We start from the raw sequence: 16,713 nt of genomic DNA, 5'->3' as shown, positions 1-16,713 counted from the left end.
ATCCAGTCACTTCCCTTTCATAGCAACCCTACAGGACAGGGTTAGACTGCCCCTGTGGGTTTCCGAGACTATACATCTTTACGGGAGTTGAAAGTCCCTTCGTTCTCTCTGGGAGCTACTGCTGGTTTTGAAATGCTGACCTTGTAGTTAGCAGCCCAATGTGCAATTACTAAACCACCAGGGCTCCTGGCAGTGAACATTAATGTATACCTATTTCTTTGAGTAAAATTGCTAATTCATATGGTAGTTCTTTGTTTAGTTTTTTTTTTGTTTTTTTTTAATAGTGGCTGTACCAGTTTACACTTCTACCATTAGTGTACAAGGGTTGTGGTTTGTCCACATCTTTGCCAACACATCTTTTATAAGTTAGAAAAAATAGTAATAATAAAATAACTCCTAGTGGGTCTCAAATGGTATCTCATTGTAGTTTTGATCTGTATTTATGTGACATTGGGAATCTTTCCATCCCCTTGTTAATTATTTGTATATCTTCTTCATAGATATGTTTGAGACCTAGAGGTCTAAATACAGGCATGTACATATGTAAATATACTTTTATATGATGGGGAAATAGATCTATGTACACATATTTATATGTTAAGTATTAAAGTAGCAGATGGACATTGGACCTCTACGCAAGTAGTCCCTTAATGCAAGAACATTTTGTTCTAATAACCTGCCATTCTGTGATGCTCACCTTCCCTGACATGCATGGTCACTGAAGACAAAATAGGTACATAAACAAAGGTGGTAAAGAAAGCTGATGGTGCCCAGCTGTCAAAAGATAAAGCGTCTGTGGCCTTAAAGGCTTGAAGATAAACAAGCGGTCATCTAGCAGAGAAGCACCAAAGCCCACGTGGAAGAAACACATCAGTGTGTGTGATCATGAGGTGTCAATGGGATCAGGTATCAGGCATCAAAGACCCAGAACCAAAAATCATATCGATGTGACAATGAGGAGGAGGGCAGAGTGGAGACCCAAAGCCCATCTGTAGACAATTAGACATCCCCTTACAGAGGGGTCACAAGGAAGAGACGAGCCAGTCAGGGTGCAGCATAACACTGATGAAACATACAACTTTCCTCTAGTTCTTTAGTGCTTCCTCCCCACCCACTATCATGATCCCAATTCTACCTTACAAATCCAGCTAGACCAGAGGATGTACACTGGTACAGATAGGAACTGGAAACACAGGAAATCCAGGACAGATGAACCCTTCAGGATTAATAAAGAGAGTAGCGATACCAGAAATAAGGGGAAGGTGTGGGGAGAAGGGGGGAACTGATCATAATGATCAACATATAACCCCCTCCCAGGGGGATGGACAGCAGAAAAGTAGGTGAAGAGAGACAGCCGTTGGTGTAAGACATGAGAAAAATAATAATTTATGTATTATCAAGGGTTCATGAGGTGGAGGGCTGGGGGGGATGAACTGCTACCAAGGGCTCAAGTAGAAAGAAAATGTTTTCAGAATGATGACAACATATGTACGAATGTGCTTGATACAGTGGATGGATGGATTGTGGTAAGAGCCCCCAATAAAATGACTTTTGAAAAACCAAACATTTGAGTCCTTTGCCCATGTTTTAGTTGGATTCTGTATCTTTTTTTCTTGAGTTATAAGAGCCCCTCATATACTCAATATTAAGCCTTTATCAGATTTCCAAATATTTTTCCCCATTCGATAGGTTGTCATTTTGTTTTCTTGATATTGTCTTTTGTTAGACCTCCTGGAATAAACCAAAAATAAAACAAACAAACCCAAATCTGCTAGCAAGTCAATTCAGACTCCTAGTGACTGTATTAATTTTTATTAGAGACTCTGATATTTCATCTCTTTTTCCTTTGGCTCTTCGTCCTGGGAGATTTCAACTTTATCATCTATGTTGTTTTTCTTTACTTTTTTTTTTAGTTCAGGGGTCTTTGTTTATAATATTCTTTTATTTCTTTAATAAATATTCTGTGCTCTGCAAGGTCCCTGTTTACTTAAAGTTGGTTTTTCTCTGTTTGGTCTTCATCTTTTAAATTATGGCTTTCCTCTGATGTCTAATAATGATTAGCTGTGTGCTCATCATTAAGAATAGAGAACTATGTTAAAAAATAAAAAAATAAATAAGAATAGAGAATTAATAGACTATTAAAGCTTTGAACACATGGGTGTGGCAGGTCATTCATTGTAAGTTAAGATTCTTGGCCCTATGTTTGTGAAACATCTTTATGTCAGTAACAGAGTCAAAAGGGCAGGGTCTTCCAACCTCTGTATGGATGGGAAGAGGTTGAATAGGATGCAGGAGGAGTTTCTTTGTACTTCCTACTAAGTATATGTGTGTTTACCTAACACCCCTTCATTTTTGGTGCTGTATCCCTACCAGTCCAGAGACCATTTGTTGAGTACTTCCAAGTAGGTGTGTTTGTGTGTGTGTGTGTGGGGGGGGGGGGGGGGAACTACTAAAGGCCAGTTTCTATCAAGCCAAATCTGACTCATGCCAACCCCATGTAAAATAGTGCTCCTTGGGGCTTTCAGGGATTGACTTCTTTGGAAGTAGATCACCAGGACTTTCATATTGAGGTGCCTCTGGGTATATGTGAACTCCAGCTTTCCGTTAGCAGCCCACTGAGGGACTTCCAGAAAACAGAAACTCCAAATCTACTGCCGTCAAGTAGATTCCAACTCAGTGACCTAATATAGGATTCTAATACTAAATCTTTACCAAAGCAGATCACTTTCATTTTTCTCCCCAGGAGGAGCTAATGGTTTTGAATCCCACCAACTTTGTGGTTAACAGCTGAACACATAACTCATAGCACCACCGAACCTCCAAAATTCTGCCAGAGTTGATTGATGGCAGGCTTTCAAAGTCATGGAGGAGGGAAGGGGATAGAGGAATCAAGCAACTTTTCCCCAGTCTTCCTTATTTTAGGTTTTCTTCCCCCATCACACACTCTTTAGGTTATCTGGCTAAAATATAATGGAGTCTTACTGTTGAAGGAGTCTCTGTGGCGTTGTCGGACTGTAAACCACAAGGCCAGCACTTCAAACCACCTGCCACTCGGAGGGAGAAAGAGGAGGCTGCCTACTCCAATAAAGGTGTACAGTCTTGGAAACCCCAGGTAGGCTCTCCATGAGTCAAAATCAACTTGGTGGCAGAGGATGGTGGGTTACTTACTGCTTTCTGCTCCTGTAAAGATTGCAGCTTTTGAAACCCACAGCGGCAGTTCTGTTATCGGGTCACTATGAGTCAGAATCAACTCAGTATTAGTGAAATGCTGATTTATGTTACCCTGCTTATTGCCATTGAGTTGATTCCCAACTCATATTGGTTGTAAGGGGTTAGTGTTTTAAACCACTGACCTGTGACTAACAATACAACACTTACCCAACAGTGCCATCAGACTCGTTGGTTTATGCTCCAGTTTTATAAAACCACACACACACAACTGTATTGTATATTGGAACTGGGATAGAAGCCAGCAAATATAGGTGCAAATGACATTTCACACCATACTGCTTTTAAGAATGACTAATTCTTGCTTCCTTTCTTAATTCCTCAGTTACTTTTGAGTGAACAGTCCCTCTCCCTGTAGAATACTGAAGGAAAAGGAACGGAAACACTTGAGATATTTTTTTATTTTAAAATGCTGAATTGTGATATCTAGAAGGTTTGGGGTGGGGTGGGGGAGGATCTGTATGCTAATTCCCCTCCATGAATGTTGTAAATTTTCTGAGCATAGTTTTCCATATACCTTCCCTTCAACAGAATTAGATAGTTTGGGAGGAAAATATATTTGGTGTGTGTTTTGTTTTGTTTTTAAACATTTTATTAGGGGCTCATACAACTGTTATCGCAGTCCATACACACATCAATTGTGTAAAGCGCATTTGTACATCATTCTCAAAACATTTTCTCTCCACTTAAACCCCCAACATTAGGTCCTCATTTTCCCCCTCCCTCCCCGCTCTCCCCTCCCTCATGAGCCCTTGATAGTTTATAAATTGGCATTTTGTCATATCTTGCCCTGTCAGATGTCTCCCTTCACCCACTTTTCGCTTGTCTGTACCCCAGGGAGGAGGTTACATATAGTTCCTTGTAATCGGTTCCCTCTTTCCTACCCATTCTCCCTTTACCCTCCCTGTTTCGCCACTCAAACCACTGGTCCTGTAGGGCTCATCCGTCCTGGATTCCCTGTATTTTCAGTTTGGAGTCGTATTTTTCATCAATGCCTTTCTTTGGAGCAGATTCTACTTCTTCCTTCAATCCCAGCTGTTCTTGATCACGTGCTAGCCCTGAAATGGGTGAACATTAATTTGGTGTGTGTTTAATAAAATGATTATTTAATGAGAATTTGATTATTAGTATGGATCTTAGATTTAAAGAGAACTGTAAAATCCTAATTCATATACATGGTACATATATTAGGAACAGATTTAAAAGATAATGTATCCCCTTAAATTAGAATTTCTATCATGCGGGAAATAAAAGCAGCAGTGTTTGAGATAGAAAACAATATAGTCTAAATAAGTCAAGGCAATCATTTTCTTCCTACTTTGCATCTGAGTTTATACGTAATTACTATGTAATTAAAGGGTTTTGTTTTCTAGCTGTTCAAGGACATTTGTTAGAGAGCCTTGCTGCAGACCAATGTTTTTACTTCAGAGATCATGGGGGACTTTTTTTTGATTTTATGTTGCTACCATTTGAAGCTCAAAATAGACCAACAACACAGTCTGCCCCATCCTCCTCTGTAGAAAGGAAAGACAGAATGCAAACTAATTAGTTTTGAGATCGTTCAAGTGGTGTGGGAGAGAAATTCCTGTGGAATTAAATGATGTCAAAAATAATATTTGTTTTACTTCATGTGCTTTTTGGTTAAATATTAACATTATTATGAATATAAGATACCTATCGTCTTCTTTCTTTTTTTCCTGTCATCTTACTTCCTGAGAAGAATATAAACTTAGGGGAGGCAAGACCCTACTTACTCTTATAGCCCACTGATCAACAATCAGTATGCAATGCATATTTTTTAAACTACTGAAATTAAACCCCTTTTCTTTCCACCAGTGGCTTTAATTTTTATGCATAAGGTAGAATTATAAATCTTACGGGAACTGCACAGAATCCCAGGACACCACCTTTTATAAACTTGAAGAACATAAATGGCATGCATCTGTGAGTAGAAAAAGATGAGCCGTGATGGTAGTAATGCACGTCTGAAAGTTAGTAATGCTGACATTCTGGACTGTTGCTCACATTTTCTTGCCATTTCTGAACACCATGTATTCCTTGGAAAAGCGTAAGGGTGATAGGTGGACTAAATGTGTAGGCTGGTTTCCATCCGAATCTGTTACTGCATACAGCGTCTTTTATCAGTGTGTCCTGGACTCTGCATATACAGTAATTATAAAAGCAAAAACTGAAAGGGAGGAATAGGAGAAACAAATAGGTTTATCTTTCCATTTTTATCTTCTTGTATGATTTACATTTTCTAACTATGTATGTATTACTTTGATTATTTTTAATAACAGGGATTTTGGCTGGGTTATAGGGTAAAGGACTTTTTGTTTCTTTTTTATGCTTCTCAGTGTTAAAAATAAAATCTATAAAACTAATATTTAGAGAAGGTAAAATGTTTCAAAATACAATATTAAAGGGAGTTAAGAATTATGATGAATTATCATTTTATGTGTACAGTTTGCCTGCTTTCCCTAAAATAACCACCTTATGTCTCCCCAAAATGTGGCTTATAATATAATGCACCCAGCATGGTTCTTCTCACATAGTGAATACATGACACTTACAATGCCCTAGGTGTTAAGTGTATAAACATAAATACGGCCCGGCCCCTGCTATTGAGGAGTTTTCAGTTTGTGCTAACGGGGCTCCCTAGATTTCCATTTTCCACTCACCCTCATAAGTCAGTTTAAAAATTTTTTTTATTGTTTTTCTTTTTTGAAAGAGCTCTTTATTAAGGAACATTTTAAATACATAAAAATCAACAGACTAGTATTATGAACACCCATGTACCTATTACCAGTCAACTTCAACTCAACATTATTTGATCTAAATGCTCTACTGCCTCCCTCATATTAGTATTTTTCTTTAAATTGTGTTTATTTTGTTACTGTTGAGAGTATTTTCAGCAAAGCACACACCAGCTTACCAGTTCCTACAAATACAGTTTAATGGCACAGTTTATATTCTTTGAGTGCTTTAGCTCGTCTCGCCCTTCGTGAGTTTTTCCTTCCTCGGCATAAATTCACTGCCCACAAGGGCCTGTCTCATCTTTTGAGTTATTGTCAAGTTGATCCCTATCGGCAATTCTTAAAGAACATAATCCTCAAGAACAGACGTTTTCTACCAGTTAAACTAAGCAACTGTTCTGTTTTAAGGAGCATCAGGGAGTATTTTGGGTGTAGAATTTAAAGACTATCTCAGGGCTAGAGTAGCATGATGATTCCTCTACGGAATCTTCGAGCTAGTGTTCATTGATGGTAACCGTCTAGTTCTTCTGGTCTCACGGTAAGGGAGGCATTGTTGTTCGTGTAGCCAATTAGCTACATATTCCATATTCCTTTCCTGGACTTTCTTTCCTTCGTTATTTTTGGTGTAATTGTTGTACTTTGGATGGCTGTGTTAGTCTGGGTGGACCAGAGAAACAAATCCAGAGGCACTCATGTGTATAGAAAAGAGCTTTATAGGGGAGGGAGGGGAAAAATGAGGACCTAATGTCGGGGGTTTAAATGGAGAGAAAATGTTTTGAGAAACGATGTACAAATGCGCTTTACACAATTGATGCGTGTATGGATTGGGATAACAGTTGTATGAGCCCCTAATAAAATGTTAAAAAAAAAAAGAAAATAAAAGAGCTTTATACAATAAGTAATTGAGCATTTAAGAAGACATCCCAGCCCAGTCCAGATCAAGTCCAATATTAGCTCATATGTCCAATAGTAGTCCATAAATTCCTCTTTAGGAATTTATGCAATACTGCCGAATGCAGGAAGATCACAGGCCAATGTATGGAAAGTCTTGTGGATCCAAGCATCTCAGCGCTGGCAGGGGTCTCCACTTTGCTCCTCCAGCTTCCAGGGCTCTGACTACGTCAGTGTAGCTCCATCAGGCTCGTCCTCAGTAATGTCTCGCAGGAGTGAGTGTGTGTCCTGCCTCCAGGGAGCTATTTCATTTCCTTAGCGCCTCCAAGTGAGGCCATCAAGCTGCATCCTTCACTCTTAATGTCTCAGATTGACAACAGATTATGTAACTACCGTAATGGCCATTTGCAGACTTTCAGGATTCCAGGCTTTATGCAGAGAACTAGAAGGTAGAACCAAATCAAACTGGACTCATTGCCATTAAGATGAATCCAGAAGCAGAACCTCATCGTTCTTCAAGCTGGTAAGTTCTTACTGTTAACTTTGCAGTTAGCAGCCCAACGCTTAACTCACTGCCCCACCAGGGGCTCTGTAGGAGGTAGAAGACAACTGAAGCACTGCACACGCCATTAAGCCAGCTAACTGCAAGGAACCAAATCCCATGAGGTGTGTGATTGTACCTAAACCGTGTCAGCAGCTGCTCTGTTGTTGTTGTGGTGGTCATAGATATTATCTAGCACGCAACTTTTGCCACTTTAACTTTTTTGATAACTGAGTAGAACTCAGTTGTATGGATGTACTAGCGGAGTGGTCTCCACACAGCAGGCTCTTGCGTTGTTTCCAGTTTGGAAAGATTATGAATAAATATTTGTGTGTACATTTTTGTGAGTTGTTGTTAGTTGTCATCAAGTTGATTCCAACTCATGGCAGCTCTTTGTGTGCAAAGTAGAACTGGTCCATAAGATTATTACCGCTGGATGTTTTAGAAGAAAATCCCCAAATCTGCCTTATGAGGTGTATCTGCGTGGATTTGAATGACCAACCTGTTAGTTAGTAGTTCAAGGTTTACCTGTTTTCACCCCTAGGACTTCCCAGGCTTATGTGTAGATTTGTTCTTATTTTTTTAAGTAAACATCTAGGAGTGGGCTATGTGGTAAGTATGTTTATGTTCCTGGGCCATTTAGTAAATGAATGTTTATGAGAACTTGCTAAACTATCCATTGCTTAGATTGACTGTACCATTTTGCATTTCTCAACAAATGTGTGACAATTTCAGTTGCTTCCACATCCTTGCCAAACCTTGGTATTGTCATTATTTAATATTTTGGTTCTTCCCTGGTAGTGTAGTAGTTATGCATTGGGTTGCTCACCCAAAAGGTTAGTACTTTGAAACCACCAGCTGCTCCAAAGGAGAAAGACCTGGCTTTCTACTCCTATACAGTTACAGTCTTGGAAACCACAGGGCAGTTCTATCCTGTCCTATAGGGTTGCTATGAGTCAGAATTGACTTGATGGCAGTGAGTTGATTTATTTAAGTAGATTTATAAAGGAGCTCTAGTAGCACTGCTAAGTAAGTGTTGGCTTGCTAACCACAAGGTTCATATTTCAAATCCACCAACTGCTCTGTGGGAAAAAGATGCTCCTGTAAAGATGTACACCCTTAAAACTGTACGTAGGTTTGCTGTGCATTGTAGTGATGGGAAAAATGCGTTTTCAGTTTTCTTAAAGCTTCTTCCTGCTCATCCTGTGTCCTTTGAGAAAATCTACCCCTAACAAGTGTATTGTTATTTTTTAATCTTTAAATTCTTGAAATACTTGAATGAAAAGTACATTTCTTTTTTAAATGTTTTGCCTTAAACTTTGTTTCAAATTCAAGTTAAATATAGTCTACAGGATTTTAAATTGGCAATGAAATTAGTACAAACATTGCACATTAGACAGGGAATCTTTAGATTCAAGCCAGCCCCAGCGGTCAGCTTATTGTGTTTGCTTAATGATCTATCATTTTTAAAATGGCCTTTCATGATCAGAGTTTTGACTTAGCTCAAAGGCAGGAAAGCTTTTACAAGGTTAAACTGTGAAACATCATTGGCAGCCAAAACACTCCCACACCCATCATGGAGGCTGCTCTTGAAAGAATGTGATCGTTGAATAATGGACCATCTTGTGGGTGTGGTGCAGGTGGCCTCTGGTTTTTATTAAAAACTTTTTGCTGTGGGATATTCCCCACCGCCAACAAATCAAGCCAGTGTTTATCTGAAGGTAGCCAGAATGATATCACACTTTGCAATATGTACTCCTGTTGTAGCTCTCTCTTTTCTACTACCTAATAACACACCTTTGACCTATTTATACATGCTTAACAGTTCTATGGCTTCTGGTTTGTTTATGAAGTCGAAATATAAAATCTAAATATTGTAAAAACAGATGTGTCTGGCAACTATACTCATCCATTTTTCTATTGGGGCCTGTGTTTCCCCCTCTTCAATGTAGGGCTCAATCGTCAATGGGCTTAAATAGCAAGAAATCTTAATAATTATGAACTAAGTAATGAAAGAAAAAAGTGGGACTATAAAAAGGGCATTCTTTTTTTAAAAAACATTTCATTGGGGGCTCATACAACTCTTATCACAATCCATACATACATCAATTGTGTCAAGCACATTTGTACATTCATTGCCCTCATCATTCTCAAAATATTTGCTCTCCACTTAAGCCCTTGGTATCAGCTCCTCATTTCCCCCCCTCCCTCCCTGCTCCCCCCTCCCTCATGAACCCTTGATAATTTATAAATTATAAATTATTTTGTCATGTCTTACACTGTCCAACGTCTCACTTCACTGACTTTTCTGTTGTCCATCCCCCAGGGAGGAGGTTATATGTAGATCCTTATAATCGGTTCCCTCTTTCTACCCCACCTTCTTTCCACCCTCCGGTATCCCCATTCTCACCACTGGTCCTGAAGGGATCACCTGTCCTGGACTCCCTGTCTTTCCGGTTCCTATCTGTACCAGTGTACATCCTCTGGTCTAGCCAGATTTGTAAGGTAGAATTGGAATCATGATTGTGGGGGCGGGAGGAAGTATTTTAGAATTAGAGGAAGGTTGTATGTTTCGTTGTTGCTACACTGCACACTGACTGGCTCGTCTCCTCCCTGCGACCCTTTTGTAAGGGGGTGTCCAGTTGCCTACCAATGGGCTTTGGGTCCCCACTCCGCACTCCCCCTCATGTACAATTAAATGATATTTTTTGTTCTTTGATGCCTGATAGAAAAGGCATTCTTATCAAGGTTAGTGATTGACTTAGTACAAAAGGTATAACTTACTTAGTGCAGCATTCAAGGCTGACAGCTTAATGTTGGTTATAGTGAAGGCCAGTTAGTTGTGTTTTTGTTGTTGTTGCTCTCGTTGTTTTTTATGATTCGTCTCATGTGCTTTGGACCATGTTATGAGGAGGAACCTGGAAAAGGACATCATGCTTGATAAAGTAGAAGGTCATCAGAAAAGAGGAAGACCCTCCAATAGACGGATTGACAAAATGACAATAACAGTGAACTGAAAATATAACGATTGTGAGGATGGTACAGGACTGGTACAGTATCTTGTTCTCTTGTATATAGTGTCACTATGAATCAAAGTCAACTGAATAACACCTAACTACTTATTACACACCCTCGCCTCGACCTAAAAATGAAAAGTGGGTAGATGGAGGTATTTAGTGACTGATTTAAACAAAATTTGCTTGTTTAGCAACAGTTTTTTATTTGACAGGAGAATTCGATAGACATGAGGAAATAGAAAAATTCAGAGACTCCTAACTACCTTGAAGACTACAGAAAGCGAATATCTAGTCAAGTGATTTAGTTTGGGGAGCAGTAGAAATAATAGCTCCTTGTCCCAAATTACAAATCTTTTTTTATTTTAGATGTATAATCTTGATTATAGATTTTATGTATTTTTCCAAGAAACCTTGAAAATTTGATTATGAGGTAAGAACCATCGCTTTTGATGGTAGTTGTGCTAGAAATACTAGGGATGTTGTTAGATACCACTGTTGGTCTCTACAAATCTGAAGTAAATGAGAAAGAAGGAAACCAAAACCTTTGAGAAGAAATTGGTTTTTGGGAGTCATAGCCCACCTGAAATATGACCTGCCCCCGCCTGAGAGCAGAACTCACGGGTCTGGTTAGCACTACCAGTTGTTCTGACCAGGGACATAATAGAAGTCCCTAGATAGAACGGGAGGAAAATGTAGAACAAAATTCAAATATCCCCCCAAAAAGCCAGACTTCCTATACCAATAGAGACTAGAGGACCTCCCACCCCCACCCCCAAACAGGCTCCTACCCTAAGATGCCCTTTGAACTTAGAATTACTAAGTTATTCCTGGAGGTCGTTTTTTCAGCTAAATAATAGATTAGCTATAAAATAAAGAGCATCATCATGAGTAATGTGTTCCCTTAAATAACCGTATGAGGCCAAATGAGCAACATTTACCCACATGGAAAGATGAGAAGCCATGGAGGGGAAGGGAAGCTAAAACAATGTAAACGGAACAAATAGAATGAAATAATGAGAACGCCAGCACATATGAGACAGAAGAAATTGGATAGAAATTACTAACAGCCTCATTTGCTATGTAAACTTTCACTTAAAGCATAGTGTAGCAACAATGAAATATGCAATTTACCTCTAGTTCTTAAATGATTCCTTTCCCCACTACCATGATCCCAATTCTACCTTACATATCCGGCTGGACCGGAGGATGTACACTGGCACAGATAGGAACAGGAAATACAGTGAACCCAGGACAGGTGAACCCCCCAGGACCAGTGGAGAGAGTGGCGATAGTGGGAGAGTGGAGGGAAGGTGAGGGAGAAAGGGGGAACAGATGACAAGGTCTACATATGGCCTCCTCCCTGGGGGACGGACAGCGGAGAAGTGGGGAGGGGGGACCTTGGATGGGGTAAGATATGATAAAATAATAATAATTTATAAATTATCAAGGGTTCAGGAGGAGGGGCAGCGGGGAAGGAGGGGGAAAAATGAGGAGCTGACACCAAGCTGGTGTTGTGAGATTGATGAAGTCAACTTATGTACTAATGTGCTGGCCACAAACGATGTATGTACGGATTGTGATGAGTTGTATGAGCTCCTATTAAAATGATTATTTTTTTAAAAAATAAATATAAAAATAAAACAAAAAGAAAAGAAATAGCAGGGATGAGCTAAGAGAAGTTTTTCCTCTTAGGTTTTTAAATGATCATGTTGGGTAAATCATAATTTTTCTCTGTAGGTGAATTATTTCTCCTGGAGTTTTTATGAGGTTAAAAATATTTAGCCTTATTTAAATATCTAAAAACTATTTTGTAAATTGAAAATATAGTTATAATACAGATAAGATTAGACACTTGGGTCCAAAGTAGGTATGAATCCTAGCTTCACCACTAATTAGCTGTGTGCCCTCAGACACAGTTGCCACAATGGGAATCAGTTTTTCATGTATAAAATGGAGGTGATATTGGTATCCATTTCATAGACCTATTGTAAAGATTAGACCAGTTAACACATGTCAAATACTTAGAACAGTCTCTGGCATATAATATGTGCTAAATTAGTTTTTGCTATTAGTGATATCCATAAAGAATGGGGAAAAGGAATACATGGAAAATTGAATTTGTTTCTTTCTCTAAGCCTTAGCTTTCTTTTTTGCCAAATCTTTTAGAGATATTCATATGTAGCAAAACAGATAATTTTTAATTTAGTGTTACTTTGTTTTTTGTTTTGACATTTCAATAGAAACCTTTGCTATTGATTCACTCACTCACTCACTCTCTCTCTCTCACTCACTCACTCACTCTCACTCACTCACTCACACTCACTCACTCACTCACTCACTGTCATTCACTCACTCACTCACTCACATTCACTGACTCAAAAAAAAAAAAAAAGAAACCTTTGCTATTTAGCAAAATGATCAAAATCCAAATGTAACTTTAAAGAATATGTTGTTGAAAATGTCTATGGAAGTGAATTTATAGTTAACATGTAACCCAAAACTAGCAAGATCATTTCAATTTGTGGCTGTGTTTTTCTTTCTTTTTGTCATGGGCTTTATTATAGTGTGTTCCTTACCTACAAGCCCAGCACATTTCTTAGTATACATGAACTACAACCCTAAAGGAACTCTTACGGTTAAAAATGAAACCTTTCTCGAGAGGAGTGAAAGATTTTATTCTCTTTCTCCCTCTCTCTGTCTCCCCATCTTTTTCAAATATGCATTGAATGCCTACTATGTTACTTCCACTACCTGTCACTTTAATGTACGGTGGTGGCTTGCATGTTTCTGTAAAGCTGGCTGCTGTGTCACTGATGTTTCAATTGCCAGCAGGGTCCCCAAGGTGAACAGGATTCAGCAGTTTCCAGACTAAGAACAGACTACTGAAGAAGGAATAGGCTGACCATTTCTGAGGAATACCAAAGAAATGTTTGCTTGTGTTTTATTGATTATGCAAAGAGATAGTGTGGATCATAAAAAACATTGAGAAGAATGTGGATTCTTTAACACTTCATTGTGCTCATGGACCAAGTGGCAATCATTCCAACAACACAAGAAAGTACTGCATATTTTAAAATCAAGAAAAGTGACGAAGAACAAAGCATCAGGATTTAAGGAAGACATTAACACCTTGCAATATGCAGACAACAGTATGCTGAAAGTGAAGAGGGCTCTAAGTACTTGCTGGTGGAGATCAAGAATTGCAGCCTTCTGTATGGATTACAACTCAGTGTAAACAAAACCAAAATCTTCACAACTAGACCAATAGGTAACATCACGATAAATGGAAAAAAGATTGACATTGTCAAGGATTTCATTTTGCTTGCGTCCACCATCAATGCTCATGGAAAGCAGTCAGGAGATCAAACGAAGCATTGCATTGGGTAACTCTGTTGCACAAGACTTCTTGAAAATGCTGAGGAGCAAGGATGTCACTTTGAGAACTAAGGTATTCCTGACCCAAGCCATGGTATTTTCAGGTGCCTCATCTGCATATGAAAGATATTAAAGAAGGAAGGCAGAAGAATCGATGCATTTGAATTATGGTGCCGGCAAAGAATATTGAAAGTACCATGGACTGCCCAAAGAACAACAAATCTGGCTTAGAAGCATAACCAGAATTCTCCTGAGAAGTGAGGAAGGCTAGATTCTGTCTCGCGTACGTTGGACACATTATCAGGAGAGAAATCAGTCCTTGGAAAAGGACATCATTCTTGATAAACTAAAAGGGCAGCCACGATGAGGAGGACCCCTGACTGGATATATTGACACAGTGGCTGCCACAAAGCTCAAACAACAATTGAGGGGATGGTACAAGACTCTGTTGTGCCTAAGGTTACTATGAGTTGGAACTGACTTAATAGCACCTGAGAACAACAGCTGTGTTACTTGGTGAGGATATAAAAACAATTTCTACTTTCTAAGAATATACAGTCTAATAGGAGAGACAAACTAATAAAATGATATGAACTTCTATGTTTAAATGACTTTGGAGCACAGAGGAGTGCCTCGCTCGGTTTTAAATGTAGAACCATGGATGCCTTTGAGGAGGTAGCATGTAAGTTGAATTTTAAAGGAGTGAAAGATAGCTAGCTTAAAGAATATGGGAAGAAAGAAGGATGTGTCAGGCCACAATAATAGTGAATATAGAGCTAGGCAGACCTGAAAGAATAATTGAGTAACGCTGAGGGCACTGGTGATTCAGGTAGAATTCTTGTCTTATATGCAGAAGACCTAGGTTAGAAACCCAACCAGTGCACCACAAGCAGAACCACCTCTCTGTCTGTCTGTGGAGGTTTGAGTGTTGCTGTGATGCTGAACAGCTTTCAATGGAGCATGGAGACTATCATAAATTAGAAAGTAAGGACTGAAGAGCTATTTCAAAAAATCAGAAGTCCCAAAAACAAGATGTTCACAATCCTATTCTGTGTGTGGTCGCCATGAGTCCGGGGGTGGGGGGTCCATGGCAGACAACAAGTATGGTTCAAAAGGACTAAAGACCTAGCACTGGCATGGGAGAGAGGATAAAGACTAGATAGAGGTAAAACTAGAACAGTTTTGGAAGGAATTTATTGTAAACTTTATTTATTTTTATTTATTTATTTTTATTGTAAACTTTAAAGAATACTATTATCCTTATGATATAAAAACGTCACTTTGATGACTAAGATACCCTTTATCCAACCCATGATATTTTCATTTACCTCATATGTATGCAAAAGCTAGATAATTAATAAGACGGGAAGATTTGATGCCTCTAAATGATACATTGGTGAATAGTAAATGTACCATGAGCTATCAGAAAAACCAACAAATAAGTGTTGAAAATAACAGCCAGAATGCTCCTTAGAAACCAGGATGGTGAAACCTTGTTTCCCTTTTTACACATTATCAAAAGGGACTGATCCCTGAAAGATAGCATGCTTGGTAAGAGAGGGGAGAAGAAAACCTTTAAGGCTGGCAATAAATGCCCCAAAGGGTACGCCACTCTGCTATAAGCCTCAATACAAAGACATTCAGCCCCAGCTCCATAGAACAGCAAACCATTGACCCCAAAGGCACCCCATTCCACAACCAGCCTCCTGTCTTCTCTGGGCTGGGAAGTCTACTGACCTTTGACTCCTGGTTCTGCTGATCTTGCTCCTCTGGTGTCAAAATGGTTTAATGGATCAAGGAGGCTCAATGCACAGAGCTCAGGATCCAAAGGATGCATTCCATTCCTGGCACTACTCTCTTGCTGGTAGTGAGATTCCACCACCACCACCTGATATGGCTCATTTTATACCCAGCATAATGGCAGTCACAATTGTTCAGTGCCAGCAAGTAGGTTCTGACCCATAACAACCCTCGTACGACAGAACAAAACACTGCTGCCCGCTCCTATGGCATCTTCACAATTATCCATATCCCTGAGCCCACTGTTACAGGCACTGTGTCAGTCCATCTCATTGAAGGTCTTGTTTTTGCTGCCCTTCTACTTTATCAAACATGTCCTTCTCCAGGTACATATCCAATGTATGTGAGACAAAGTCTCTCCATCCTTGCCTCTAAGGAGCTTCGGACTGTACTTCGAAGACAGATTTCTTTTGTAATTTTTACAATCCATTATTCTTCTCTAGCACCATAATTCAAATGCAACAATAATTCTTTCATCTTTATTCATTGTCTAACTTTCACACGCATATGAGCATAGATGTGCTTCAAATAATTTAATAACTGATTTGCTGCCCTAATGACTGTTTTAAGTATGAAAAGAAAAATACTGAAAGATAGTTATTTCATACAGTTAATATTTAACAATAAAAGATGAACAAAAACTAGATTGTGTTATGAGTTTTAAAATATTAATGAAACATGTCAAATAATGCCTAACCAAAAACAATAAAACTGTTGTTTAGGATATTTCCATATTGCTTTTTTTTTAAATCATGTATTGGGGGCTCGTATAATTCTTATCACAATCCACACATACATCCATTGTGTCAAGCACATTTGTACATTTGTTGCCATCATCGTTCTCAAAACATTTGCTTTCACCTTGAGCCCTTGATATCAGTTCCTCATTTTTCCCTCTCCTTCCCCGATCCCCCCTCCCTGATGAACCCTTGATAATTTATAAATTATTATTATTATGTCATGTCTTACACTGCCCAACGTCTCCCTTCACCCACTTTTCTGTTGTCCATTCCCCAGGGAGGAGGTTATATGTAGATCCTTGTAATCGGTTCCCCCTTTCTGCCCCACCTTCCTTCCCTCCACCCTCTAGGTATGGCCACTCACC

The 16,713-nt window shown here is 39.1% G+C and overlaps 1 protein-coding gene across 3 annotated transcripts in view; it reads left to right on the top strand.

The window, feature by feature from the left end:
• Window positions 1-16,713, top strand: part of PHACTR4 (phosphatase and actin regulator 4) — an 85,997-nt gene that overhangs the window by 7,885 nt on the left and 61,399 nt on the right. Inside the window, exon 1 of one of the 3 annotated variants that reach the window (XM_045299068.1) lies at window positions 7,315-7,398. The exons of the other annotated variants lie outside the window; for them this stretch is intronic. The gene's annotated coding sequence lies outside the window, so the exon portion shown is untranslated. Of the gene's footprint in view, window positions 1-7,314; window positions 7,399-16,713 lie in introns of those variants that run through there. 3 annotated transcript variants of the gene reach the window in all.

This window comes from Echinops telfairi, unplaced genomic scaffold (assembly GCF_000313985.2).
Source record: "Echinops telfairi isolate 266 unplaced genomic scaffold, ASM31398v2 ScPeMD7_7457;HRSCAF=8495, whole genome shotgun sequence".
Lineage (NCBI taxonomy): Eukaryota > Metazoa > Chordata > Mammalia > Afrosoricida > Tenrecidae > Echinops > Echinops telfairi.
The sequence above is the reverse complement of the archived record's forward strand: the minus strand, read 5'-3'. Positions and strand labels throughout refer to the sequence as shown.